The sequence below is a fragment of the Nothoprocta perdicaria genome, unplaced genomic scaffold, assembly GCF_003342845.1.
Source record: "Nothoprocta perdicaria isolate Ctin4 unplaced genomic scaffold, notPer1 scaffold_105, whole genome shotgun sequence".
Taxonomy (NCBI): Eukaryota; Metazoa; Chordata; class Aves; order Tinamiformes; family Tinamidae; genus Nothoprocta; species Nothoprocta perdicaria.
Genome location: NW_020454150.1, coordinates 165753 through 180542, shown reverse-complemented (window position 1 = coordinate 180542; position 14790 = coordinate 165753). Strand labels below are relative to the sequence as shown.

The following is a 14790-nucleotide window of genomic DNA, read 5'->3' as shown; positions in this document are numbered from 1 at the left end:
CTATTCTCTTACAATAGGACCTCACAGCTATATCCTTTTGCTACTGTTTGCTGACAACATCCATTAATATTCTATTGATCTCGATGGAATGATAGACTCTACCTGTTATTCTTCAAAGTACAGCCAATTGGGTATACCTGGAAAGTCCAGYAGCAGTCGTGCAGCTAAAGAGCTGCTGACACTCATAGGAATCTGTTACAGCCATTCAATTTAGAAACAATTCTGATTTCTACGTCCCATTTGGTCTGAGACAGGGAGTTGTAGTTTGGACTCAGCATCTGGAAAGCCTAAATTCTGGTTTCACTCCTGACTTCTGTAATTTGTGTCTACGATCTAATAATCTCTTAATGATTATTTCTAACCAACTTTTGAGTGAAGAGGAGTGTGGGAGGAAGATTGACTGTGAGCTCTTTTCAAGAGTGTAGCACCTCAGAGAAGTTCTCTCCTGTGCCTGGGCCCCAAAAGAGGCTGAGAAACTGCATTAAAAAAGACTCCCATTTTCCTGCCAAGTAAGCGGGTCCTTAATATCTGAAAGTTTCATACTGTTGAATTGGAGAATCCACATAGTGAAAAATTCAAACCACAGTTCTGATGAAAACATGGTGCTGAGCAAGCAGTGCTAGCTTGTGTTCCTCAAAGCACGAGAATTGTTTCTGGGTGTGTTAGTGACCCCACAAGCTGAAAAGGTAAAGGATTTATAGCTTTACTACTTGTCACACTGCCCTAGTCGGGCAGGATTCAGCCATAAAAACAAAGATCAGGACATGGAATGAAATTTCATCATCTCTAAATCCAGGAATGAATGATAACAGATTGTTTTGCTTTTCAACTGCAACCAGCATGATGCCAGAGATTGCATTGTATTTTAATCTTAGCAGAGGATCATGTGTAATCTAGAGGTTTTTTCATAGTCATTTAAATGAGTCTTTTTCCAGTCTGAGCCTCAGTTTGTTTCATTATCAAACACACACACAATCAAGATGAAAATCCGAGATGACCTGATTTTTACACAAAAAGTGTGTAATGACCCAACCCATAGCTCATACGGTAATTACCTAAACCATAGCTGAGCCCAGGTTCAGCACAAGCTTACACAACCCCAAACTAACAAAACAAATTGACTTTCTTTATCAGTGCTTTGCAGAGCATAGACTTGACATCTCGCCTTGCATTCTTCTTTAAGTGAAAAAACATTCACTTGCTAGCTATAGCCCTTCTCCCATGTCTGGGCCTCCTACTCCAAAGTCTCATACTCTTGAAAAAGCATTTAGTCTAGCAATTATCTCTAGTTTTTCTTCTAGTGGATATTTATTTCTTGGTGGTAAGTGACAATTCATTTTATTGGATCACACTTCTACGAATAGCACTTGTTCCTAACGCTTTTCTCCAGGTACTAGAGAAAAGTAGATTAGTGGGAACTTCTTTTCACGTGCCTTTTTTTTTTCTCTCATCAGAAAAAGCTACCATAACTATACAAACACTTGGAGAAGAAATAGTAATGTGCGCTCATTCAACATTTTGTGCTTTAGCAAATATTCAAAATGCTAATTACTATGGAATACACTTAAACTGATAATAATATGAGAAAATCTAATTCATGCCTTTTATCTATTTCATTTTTAATCTTAACGTTGAAAATGCACATTTTCTGAATTATGCCTATTCACAAAGTTAACATAAAATGAGGGTGAGTCTTTCTCATTTTAATCATTGGTGAACTTTGAATATTTAGACCTCACATAAAAACATATAAACATGCTGAATTAAAGTCATCAAATTAAGCTACATTATCTAGTACACAGAGAAAGGTATTCAATAAGCACTGATAAAATGGAAATCTCAACGCCAGTGATACTAGTTGAGACGCTATATCACTATACCCTATACTGTATCAAATAAAGTAAAATTTTCCTTATTGCAAAAGAAAAAGCTTAAACCAGAAAGCAATTAATAAAAATATTTTGATATTATTTTGATAAATAAAAGTAACAATGTTGCTCAACACATCATTGGCAACTACTGAAACATAAATCACACAAATTTCCCAATGCTGCATATGGGAAAATTATGTAGATTAGAATTTGATTAGGTTTATATCATGAGACTCAATTTGGACTTTTAATCTATTAAGCTCCAATAAATGAGGCATCTGAATAGCTCCCCCGAGCAGCAACAGTAATAACCACAGCAGTCATTTTTTGCAATATGTATTCCAACAATTTCTTTAGCAGATGAAGTTAAGAAAATTCCACATCTTTAAGTAAAATTACTTTGCAACTTCTACAAAAATTTCAGGTGTATGCAGTGAGGAAATGGAGTCATATAAAATACTTAAACAGACATTTTTGTGATCATCAGCATTTGTCACACTGTTCTAGCAATATTGTTTTTCCATCAACTTGAACTTACTTGCAGTTTACTTCATGGTCTGTGTGGGCTAAATAGTGCCAGCAGACTCGTAAATTACTGAAGCTGGAAGTGAGCTGGAAACTTATAGTAAAATGTCATTAAGTTCTCTATAGCCTGGGTCAAAACTAAACTCCCACGTTCAAGGCTGTCTCCAGGATCAAAAAGATTTGAATGTATAAGCTAGGGTCTCATTTTATCAAAGAAATCTGAACTGGACTCCCAGAGCTGAGCATGGAGACAGGTTGGATTCGGATCAAGACCACCTCAAATTTAAATGGCAGGTGTGCTCCACGGGCGTACTGCACATTTCCTTCAGTCTAATCTATCTGCAGGTATTCAGAATCTCTTCTTAGTCGTAACCCACACAGTAAAAAGCCACTCTTGGCACAGCCTGCCAACTAGAGAGCTGACTCTGTTCATGTGCCAATTCTGTCAGAGTTCACCACATCCTCTCACAACCTTTCAATGAACAAAATGTCATGAAAGCACAAAGTTAAGTGACCGCATCCAGGTATGTTCAGTTCAAATTTGCAGTTCAAAAGCTACAAGTCTTGATTAAATGCTCGGAGTAAAGCAACATGAATTTTATATTTTTGTGTGAATTTATTTTTAAAAAGAAGCATAATGGAATATTTCCTTTTGGCATGCCTCTCAGCACACAACTACAAAGATTCTTCATGAACCCAACATTTTTGACCAGAGTTTCAAACATTCAAACTGAATGCTCTGAATGGAAAAGAATAATAAACTCATGCTCTGTGCACTCAAATACTACATTATGTAACACATAAAGTGCTAGACTAATGCCTCTATTGAAGATTACTTAGCAGATAATTTTGTATATATATATATAAAAAAATGATTACCTAGTCTTTCTGAACTATGCATACCTGCATTACATGAACTAAACCAATTTCTCTATAGAAACCATAACATGAGAGAATCCCCAAAAGAGTATTGGTTTGCTTCTTTAAACAGAACACTCCTGATCAGAAAAAGAGTTTACTGATTCCCTCCCGTTCCAGAACTGCCATTTACTCTGAACCTTGCAAATACATTAGGGTGTCCAACTTGAGATGGGGATAAAGAAATACCACCTTAGGCATTAGGATGTATTTTCAGACACTTGGAAAGGACATCACTCCAACAGCACAATTATGTACTCTTAAGAACTGTCTTTRCAAGAACCCTTCATAAAAAAAGAAACAAACAAAGAAAACTCAAAATCTCTGTTATGGACAACTATTTAGGTAAGAAAGCATTAAACTGTTACATAAAAGTATTATATAAAGTAAGTAGAAAAGGAGCCCATTATCATGATAGAATGGCTCTAATTATTTTATCAGAATTTATGTTAACACCCATACAGATTTTATTTGTCTCATAGAGTTCAAATATATTTTTAGATTTAGAAAAGTACCAGCAGAAATGTCTCTACAACAGCTCCACGTTTATTTTATTTATATGGGATCAAATAACCATTGGACTATAGAGATCCAGCTAGTAGACAATGATAAAAATAAATGGTAATGCTGTATTCTTTAAAAAGTGAAAATTGKTATCAATGAAACATATGCCATAGCACCCAGCACAACCCTGCTTCCAGCAAGGAATCTAAATGCTTCTGTTGGGTTTAAAAATAGTTTAATCTCTATAAACGTTTAAACAACTCATATCAACTTACCTACCCGTTATGATTTACTGGATAGGTAAGTGGACTGAGGAAAATCGTTTGCTTGCTTGTTTGAATTTCAGTAGTATCAATGKCAGTGGAATTATTTGTCTTTTCAACTAGGGATTTCTAATACTTCTGAGAGTCTTCAGTCTATATTCTTGTAATCTGATACGATTCTAAGAAAAAAATATTCAAACTATAAGGTGGAATTTTGTAGAAAGCACGAGGTACTGAGGAATATATACAGACCAACATAGTTTACGCTAGTTCAAGTTCATAGCTAGTTCATAGTTGTTCAAGAACTGAACTAAGACTTAATGGGTTAAAAAAAAAAAGTGAAAATAAGAGAGTCCTCAAATTCTTAGAAAGCTAGGGTTTATTAGGGTAGGGTTTCTTAAGCAACAAACTGCAATATCTCCCGTTCTCTGGTGTGCAAGAGAAAAAGAGACAACCTGTATCCCCAGTCCATCCCCACCATGAACACATGCTAATTATCCTRTTAATTTTCAACTTGGTCTCTACTTCTCTTTGATGACAGAGACAGATAAGGACACTTCTTTCCTTTCATCAATTTTAGGTCCTCTAAGTTCATCAATATTTTATAATGAAATTAAACAAAAACAAAACAGGAAGCAAACAAAAAAAAACCCTGCAATTTTAATTACTCTTAGTCAAGTTACGTTAGGTACTGCCAAAACAGAACAAGCAAGAGTTGGGAAGAGAAGCTTTGCTTTACATGCCATATTTCTGCCTCAGAAAATGTTGTAAATAAGACTTCTGAGCTGTAGTTAATAACTTARTGAATGTTAAACTTCAAGGAATCTTTTTGAATACTCTACGGCAAAATCCCTTCCCAGTCTTGGGGATAACACTTTTTGTGTGGATTCTAAAGAAGATTTGGTACCAAGGGGTAGGTAATGAMACTGAAGAGGATATAACAGTGTCTCTGAGATTCATATGTTTTCATAGGCACCMACTGGAAATAGCAAGGTTGCTAAATTGAAGCTATAGGGAAAAGTCTTTTTGATATTTGTCTTCTAAGAGAGAGATCACCAAAATATTATTTAAGAGGCCTGTCAAACACTGACTTCAAGCCAGGATAGATTAGAAAGCCACTTCTAACGGGGAACCTTTTRTACAGGTGAACTTACTTCTGAAGAATTCAAAGGTAACGTGGTAGGAAGATATCTTTTCATACAGTAGAAGAGGAACAACTCCAAACTATCAAGGATTTACAACAATTATTGATTCCAAAATATATTACTTAATATTCTAAACAAAAGGATGCATATATTTCTAAAGTTAAATCTGTTCATAGCAAAACTGTTTTTGAGCAATCTCATATTTATTATGATTGAAATACCAATTATTAATAAGATTCCACATAATTGTATCTTTATTAATCCAATCCATTCATCCTCAAAGACCAACAAAAACATTCCTCACAGGATTTTTCAGTGCCTGTAACATGTTCCGAATTCAGTGAAACCTCTTCCTTTTTTTTTTTTTTTTTTTTTGGAGGAGGAATTCTTACAAAAATTTCTAGCCTAGCCTTGTCTACACTTGGAGACTCACTCTAGCTCACGGAACAAGTGGGCTGCCATAAACTGAGAAGAAATGCTATGAAGACATCCACTCACATTGGTGATACCATCCTGCCAGTGTATTTAAACAAAAACTCTGTAAACTAACACTATACGTGCTGTTAAACTGGCGATATACTCTGACTCTTACTAGTAACCAATAATCATGTTCTTTTATTAGTATTAGGCTACGTGAGATTTAAAGTTGAATACAAAATTACAAAAAACAGCCAACCCTCAAATCAATATGAAAGGTCCAATCACAATTATATTTCAATAGGCTTTAAATTAGAGGTCTATGGGTAGCTTGCAAAAGATCAGGTATTCCCTACGACATCACAGAAATTTCACATAAATACAACCTTCTGTACATAAACTCCCAATAACCGTAACACTCTTGGATCCCTTGAATAAAAAGAAGTCACAAATAACTGCTCAGAAACAAAGCTTTCTCTTCTTCCCTCTTCAATAAAAAATCCCACCACCTTATCTGCAAAACTTAGGGATTTACTGTTTCAGCTTTTATCAGATATCAGATATTAAAAAACAGTTAATCAGATATTAATATATTAATAAACAGTTAATCAGATATTAAAAAACAAACAAACAAAATAAAACACTACAAAACATAAGTACTAAGAACACAGTAGGTATTGATTTGCAAATTAAGGCAGTCACCAGTTCAGCCTGCACATTCAACTCTGCAGATGTGGAAAGGTTCTTGGTAACTAGAAATAAGCAAAATCCTTAGAAATTTCCTCTCATGGAAAGTTTGGCTTCTGTAAAGCTTAACCATATTAAACTTCAAAATCAATGATAAAAACCTTTTCCACCATTCTAAACTTTTACCCTAACATTGTAAAAATTCAGGGGTAATACCAGAGCTCACTACAGTAGATTTTGAAGCTCTTCTTCTGCAATGGATCTACACAGAGCAGGATTTAGTTGGAAACAGCAAAGAACTAAAATCTTAATTTCATTTGTAACATAATGAGACTTTGGATTGTGATGACTTCTGATTTTTTTTGCTGTCTCTTCGGCCTTTCATACTAACAAYCAACAGTGACACAGATCTCTGACTTCATGCGTGTCCTATAAAAAAATCCTTTTTGCATATAAATAACAATTTATTAAACAAACAATATGTATTGAAGCAAAGAAGGATACAAAATTATGCTCATGAGGCTGCCTGCTATGGTATATAACTTTCAAACTATCTCATAATCATGTAATATATTATCTATATGTTCCATTTTCTTGAAGTTATCTTCATAATCAGGATGCTATCACAACTATCATGGGCATTGGAACTATTTTTAATTTTAATTTAAAGAGCAATTAAAGAAAGGCAATGGATACACAAGATAATAAAGTAAGTGATTAGCAGCATGCAAATGACAAAGGCTTAATGATAATACCCTGTTCTATTCTCCAAAGGAACTGTCGAGAGAAACCCTTCCTACATGTGGTTGTTCAGCTAATGTGCCTCAGCCTACAATTACAACACTGCTGACACCATTAACCACTGAAACAACACCAATTCATGAAATCCTTGTTGTCTCATTAAAATGCAAAGGGTCAGGTAATTTACCAGTATTGTGTGTCTACTTTGGTTGGTGGTAATTAGCAAGCATTACCCAGCATGGACTCCTGCTGGGGACTAGAAAAACTCTGAAATATTAAAGAGAAAATTGTCATATTTGACAAGAATTTGAAAGATTAAGAACTGACCTCAGCACACCTTTGGATTCATGGAATCATGAAATACAGCTCTCACCACATATTCACTATCACAAGACTTTATAGGTTATTTTAGAGACACAKATTTTCAGAAATTTAGTGTTGTATGATTGCATAATTGAATGTAGTTATATCTCCTTCTGCAATTAAACAGTTCTTGCAAATACAGAGACTAAGCAGCAAAAGACTTCACTTACCAGTTTCTTAAACAACAGTTTACTCAAAAAGATCTTTTTTTTTTTTTCATAGTTAAAACACTGATATTAGAGTTATACATCCTGATGTCCATGATTCCTTTCTTTCTGCTAATTGAAGTTCCATATCATTGTTTTAAGCAACCTTGACGACATTCAGTATTAGCTCACATCTTGTCAGGGAGCAGAATGGTCTCTTAGTCTTTAAATGGAAGTTTTGGAACATAAAACAYATTCCAATAAAAGTGAGCAGAAAATTATGAATTCATTAAACTACTTTGGTATCTTGTGCTATATATAATATTTATATTCCAACTACTGTAAAATATGCTTTAATATCTTTAGGCAACTATAAGGACTTAAATATTTATAAAATGGCTAAAGATAAAGTATAGCTCTCTTACTCCTACATACAGATGATGTAAAGCATGCAATCAAAGACAATAACACTTTCAACCCATTTGTCATCTTAAAGGAGCCTTTCAACTTCAGATCCCCTGTGTGCAATCTACATAAGAGTTGTTGCCTACATAGGCAACTCTAGAGGAGTTTGCTCCTTAAAAACTACCAGGAGTGCTATACTTCACATAAAACAGGGYTTTCCGAAAATGGAGACAAAACTATAAATTTGCAGGCAAAACAGCTCCAAGTGGGGCTTCAAAATACTGCTGTATTTATCTCTGGGACATCTGGGAACAGGAAGCATTTTGATTTAATATTTCATAACATAGAGGCAATTGCTTCCTTGCCTGGTGTATAATTAATGCTCATAAAAAGAGAGCTTTTTTTTTTTTTTTTTTTTTTTATTCCTCAGCATCAGAAATGCACGAAAAGTACACCTTCATAATAGGGGGTTTGCTTTCAAGATGTTGAACAACAAATAATAATAAAATAGAGTCACTGTGAATTTATAACAGTCTTGGGACAGTTAAATATATTTATAGTTTAAGTGTGAAATCACATGCTTGATGTACTGTATTATCTACCTCCTTTGTTCAGTTTTATCTTTCTCTGGATGCAGCGAAAGGTTTCTTGAAAGCAGAAGAGGATGTAGTAATTGTGAAAGTTTGAAGGAATTTGAGCTAGGACTATACAGCATTTCACAGATTCRGGGAGATTCTATCCCTGAAACATACGTCTCCAGCCATTCCATAAGCAACAGAACTGAAAATCTTTTTTTACAATTTCATTCTATCTCCATAGGAAAACTTTTGGAGATGCAGGAAACTGATATTTCAGTTGTGGCAGCTAGTGTTCCACCCTGGACTGCAGCTGCGAGGAAAATGAAGGAAATACAGAGTGGTGCTGGGTGGAAATTTTTCTCCCAAGGGTTCCTTGTGCAGACTGGAAAATTAACATCCTGTTTGACAAAAAAGAGTGATTCCTATCAAAGTAGGGGTTTATAATACATGAAACTAAGTTAAATGAAATGTTTCTCTTCCATTCAGCCTCCCTAGATTAGATCCCAAACTTGCAAAGACTTGCACATGATCTAACTTTATACAAGATGTTTTATTGAAGTCAGAGAGTTTTATTAACTTGTATAACTTTATGCACATAACTGAAGCGTTTGAACAAGCAAAGCGATCAAATCGGAAACTTGACAGGACAAAGGCTTTATTTCAGCCTTTTTATCAGGTGTATGACAACAGGCTCCTAATCCCATTTAAAGCCCTAATATGATACCATAAAACAAGTAACAGCTTTCACCTACCCAGCTTTCATCTGGTTCAACAAGAAAAGGCATTGCATGCATGTCGCAAGCAGATAATCCTGACTCACAGTGTCCAGATATTCAAAAATGGGAGAATATGTGAGCAAATGGTGATGTGTAATATGTACGGGAGATTTAAGATTTTTTTTTTTTTTTCAATTTTCAACTGAATGGATTACTTAGGTCAGTCTTTGTCTTGAAAGAAAAAAAAATAGAACTCCAACAAACATTACCAAGTTTGTTTGGTTAAACAAGAACCAATCATCTAAGTAGAAAACCCCATTAGAGAGATTATTTTTATCTGTCTAAAGAAATATATACCTGCTGATGCTTGCAAAAACACAGGGAGAACTCAGGCAACATATAGTGCTGCAACCTCAAACTATGCAAACACTTTCACTGCTTGCCATAACAACTCAATTATCTATGTTTAATATTATATCTATTTTTAATATTCCAAAAATACTTATATGCTTTCCCAAGAAGGTTAAGTAACTCCTTAAACTCTGGAGTGATTTATCTGACTTAAATAGAGCTTGATTTTATATATTGGAAGGTAAGACTATCTGTTTCTACATTTTCATGTAATGTAACTCTAACTTAGGACTTAAAAATCGGAGAAGACTTGACATTCACCAAAGAAATCCTCCTTCAGGAATACTTATAACAGAAACATAGTATATTCTTTTGAATGTTTAACAAACATATTTAACAACACTGCAATACACTTATCTAGGAAAGTGACATAAAACCTCTGTTAGACAAGCAATTTTAGGCAGTAGTTATGCCTTCTCCGTGTTAAACAATTTTCTCTCACCTCCAATCATGATAATACTACAGTTACCCTATCCCTTTTGCTAATATTTCAGACACAAAACAATGAGGAATAATTGATTGGTAGGATTGCAAACAAAAATGTTACACATAAATACAATGTAATAATCCAAAATTAGAGTTAATATGATTTTTTTTTCAGCCGATTGGAAGACTAGGTCTGCCAAAGGTATATTAATTTATAGATTAATGTATCAAGAGACTGTGAAATAAATCTAATGAAACTCAGTGTCTGTGAAATACTAATATCCGTTTTTGTCCCTTCAAACAAAGTTTAAGCCTGCACACACAAAAAAGGTGGTAATGAAGCCACAAGTGATTACTAAGGGAATGAAATTAAATTGAACTAAACTTGTACAAAGTTATTTAAGGTTGAAGAATGTGTTATAATAAAAAGTCAGTGTGTAAGATTTTCAAGATATTTACTTGATTTTGTAGGATTTTCCTTGGAAGAATCCCCTGTGATGTATGAGAGATGTATTACTCAAGAGTTCCCCTCTTCATTTTTTTTCTCTTTATTCTTTCTTGTTGGGGGATCTATTACGAGAACCGTAAATGGAGGCCTTAAAAAGACTTCTCATGTGTTGAAATAGTGTTCCTAGGGAAAATTCTCATAAGTTGAAGTCATTCAGAAAACAGCTGCAATCGTTACTATGCTGAAATATATCTACTCTGCTCTACTGTGATCTGTCTTGTAATGCCTATAGAAAAAAAATGTTGCTATACAGCCTCCCCTTCTGTACTTAAGACCTGCTTGGAGCCATAAGACCACTTTTTATTGTTTAGTAAGTGTTTTTAATGAAATGTACTGCTCTTATTATATAGAACTCAAAATAAGATCTAAATCACTAACCAATAAAAGAAAATTATTGACTCAGATATCTAAAGTTACTACCCAGAGGCTACTCTGGTATGGTATTTATAAATCTCTAAACAGTTAAGTATAATTGTCTTTCTGCTTTTTGGGAATAAAGCCAAATAGCAGTTTTAGTTACAACTAAAGAAAAATATTTTCTATTCATCTGGTGAGTAAAACAACAAGTAAAGTTCCCACAATGTAAGACTGAAAGAAAATACAGGGAACATGAAAAGCTGTATGGAAGTAGTCAATAAATGCTGCTTGAAGAAGAAGGGACAGAAGGGTCAGCAAGATGAAAAAAAAAAAAGAATTACTGACTCTCCAAACACACTGCCAAGGCAGAGTCATTCCTAAACTCAACCTTCCAGGGGGCTTTGCAGAAATGTTATGACTTGGCAGCAAAAAATACTTAACATGGATTTAATATTCTTTCTCCATCTCTCAAGAATATGTAATGATATACTAATCTCACTTTGTATTTGAGGGGAAAAAAATAAGGAAGGATCAAAAGACAAGGAAAAGAGTTCCCCAGTTCTTGAAAATGACTTTTTTTCCATTACAAAGGTATGTCTTGATAGTCCTTTCCAGGAAGACTACAAAACAGTAAGCATCTTTGGGACAAACTGTAAGATAAAAACAGAACCTCATTGTCACAAATAAGGTATCTCACTGAGTTTATGTGCCGTTTTGTGAGAAGGTGGGCAAAGAGACATCTTAAGGAAATTATAGAGTTCCCATGGGTTTAATGAGATATACTTTGGCCTTGATGCTCAGATTCAGTAGTCAATGCAACGCTACCACACTGTTTGGTAAAGACAGAATTGGATGGATGCAGGAGGTTGCCTAATACTTAGTGTTTATATGGCRAAAGCTGGCAGTGACTTTGGCCAGGGAAAGGCTGAGCAGAAAGAATACAGCTTTGGGGAAAGGGGAACAAATCCCCACCAGGTCTGGAGTGTTTCTTTCCTCCTTCCAACAGAGAGTAAGGGAGATGAAAATGAACTTGAGTACTACGACAATGATTATGATATATTTGATGCTTAAATAAAAGCGCATCCTGCTTTTTACGGCACGCTTCTTGTATCGATATCATCTTTTGTCCAATACTCAAGTGAAAATAATCCCAAGTGAGTTAAAATTTGTGATTCTTGTGCATTCAGTTACCTAACAATTAAATAATCATTTTTTTTTCTTTTTCAGAGGCATAAACATAAACTACATATCAAGTTTTCATATGAGATTCCACCCTACTAAAGAATTACACTAAATTATTACTTGACAATACTGGAAAAGCTGCTTAAATAGCAAGGGTAAAATTACACTGCTAATTCCCAGGCTAAAAATCTAGCAGTTTAGGCCATATGTTTCTCAGGCTGTTCACACATTTTGTTTTGTTTCTTCTCTTTTCAATACTCTGTCAAAGGTTAACTGACATTCTTCTGTATACCCAAATTTTCTAATGTCAGTATTAACTATGATCAGTATTGAGTCATATAAAAAAAAACAGCAGAGTACTCTTTCAAGGGTGTGTGGAGGTGAAGAACATCTAAATTCAGAATTCAGATTTAGAAAAATTCAGACTGGCCTAGTAAAGTCTTGTTTCAGCTAATGTGAATTGAAATGCTTGCCCAAGATAAGTGAGTGTGTTAAATAATACAAATGTTCAAGCAAAAATAAAGTGACAACATACTTTGAAAATAAAGGTACTTAATTGCTACTAAGGAGCTTCAAGGTGGCTCTATGATTCTGCTTGTTGACCAGCAGATACTGAATCACCAGGTTTATATAATTGTCACTGTAGTTGTRCATACAGTACCTTAAAACTGCATCTTATAGACAAAAATGTCACACTGGATATAATTTCCAGTAAAGTTTGTGCCATCTATTGATCTAATTGCTTCTGACAGCCTAATTATTGTATTGAAAATCCTTCCAGATAGTCTGCCGCATGGAAAGCAATGCAACCAATTCATAAGCTGTGGACATCATAAGCAAAGAATTTGCTGGAAAGATGACTACTTTCTGGAGTAAACAGCTTCAGGATAACCTCTCCTAGTCTGCACTGCAAAATAAAACAGGCTGCTTGTCATCTCCCTTTTGTTATGTCCTGCTTCAACATGAAGAGCCAAYGTGCTTCTTGCATGCAAATTGATATTTACCTGAAGAAATCAAGAACYCTTTTGTGTGTACTAACCAATTTTCCCACTGCTTCTCCACAGGGCTGATATCAAACATTGCTCAAAGGGGTTTAGACCATGACACCTGACTACACTTCCTGACCCATAAGAGCTTGCTGTGAGAGCCAACTTTATATTATARAGTCATAACACCACAGAATAATTCAGGCTTGATGGGACCTCAAAAGTTCTCTAGTCTGTGTTCCTACCGAAAGCAAGGTCATCTATGAGGTCTGACCAGGCTTCTCAGGTTTCATCTGGTCAAGTCTCTCAGAGTCTAAGAGTGAAAGATGAAAAGCAATAGGGGTTCATGTGCTGAACCAGACTTCTACATCATCAGATTTTTCCATCTCATTTAGGATAGCCTGAGACCCAACATACTCCTAGAGATAAAACAGAGCAGCCAGAATCTATTGCAGCCTCTTTGGGCGCATCTCTCACATTTGTAGCAATAAAKAAACTCTCTTTACAATGGCAGGTTCTTTATATGTGAGCACTGCAAGTGTGGGAATTACCACTAACCTCTGTACAATAGCACAAGAAACATTCTCGCAGACTACCCTTTCTCAAGACCGGGAAGGAAAGCAGGAAAGGGGTGAGAAAGACAAACAGATCAAATTACTGGATGATTCTAATTGTAGGCTGATAGGTGACAGAGAGGCCCACCATAAAATAGCCAATAGCATAGCACTGAAACTGCACATTTAGTTCTGAAATACAAATTTTCAAACCTCAGGTCTAAATCACTCAAACAAGGCACTCAAAAGCATGTTTTCCAYTTCTCTAATGGATTTCCTAATTATTGTGTGAACAAATTAATCTCTCTCCAGTTTTTCAGGGAATAAGTCTGAATTATTTCAGGTTGTCTCACTGCCAGGCAAAYAGGGTTGAAAATTCAAACATGTGTGAGATGAGAAAATCATTTCCTTCCTCTTTACTCTGAATCTACTTCTTATCCAGACAACTATCCAATCAGATTTTGAAAAATATTATTTTCTTTTTCAAATATTCTGGTACAATTTAATTCCACTATCAAATTCCACAGTTTAATTAATTAATCAATCTAACAGAGAGTTTTGCATATTCAAGAAGTTATACCCAAAAATACCCCTGATTTTTGTCTAATAGTTTATAATTACTCATTACAGTGCAAAAAGGAAGAACTGAACTTAATCTTTGTTCACACCCTCACTGAGACTGTCTCCAGGACAAGCTTACAGGGAAACTGCATACCAAAGCAAAACTCTTTTACACCTGTATTTAAAACAAGGCTAAGTACAGAGGGAATATTTGCTGCACACTTAATAGGTTTATTAAAGGTAGGACTTTCTCTTGCTGCATAAGCTGTAAACCCTTTAGGGAGGGAAAGATGACTGGTTTTACACTGATGGTATTTGCCAGGGTGCTTATGACTACTTTGCAGCTGTTTTGCCCTGGCACAGTTGGTGTAAAATAGCCTTTGGCTACCTGTGAATCAGTCCCTTCATCTCAGCAAAGATTGAAGGATTTCATTCAATGTCTTTAAATGGGATGGATATATGTCCAATTAAGGAAAGAAATCATCTTTGAGTTACCCATAAGTAGCTTTTTGAGCAAGAAGGCAGA

General features: G+C 35.0%; 1 protein-coding gene across 1 annotated transcript in view; it reads right to left on the bottom strand.

The window, feature by feature from the left end:
- The window catches only part of KCNMA1 (potassium calcium-activated channel subfamily M alpha 1), a 202435-nt gene that overhangs the window by 24159 nt on the left and 163486 nt on the right, over window positions 1–14790 (bottom strand). The window lies entirely within an intron of this gene.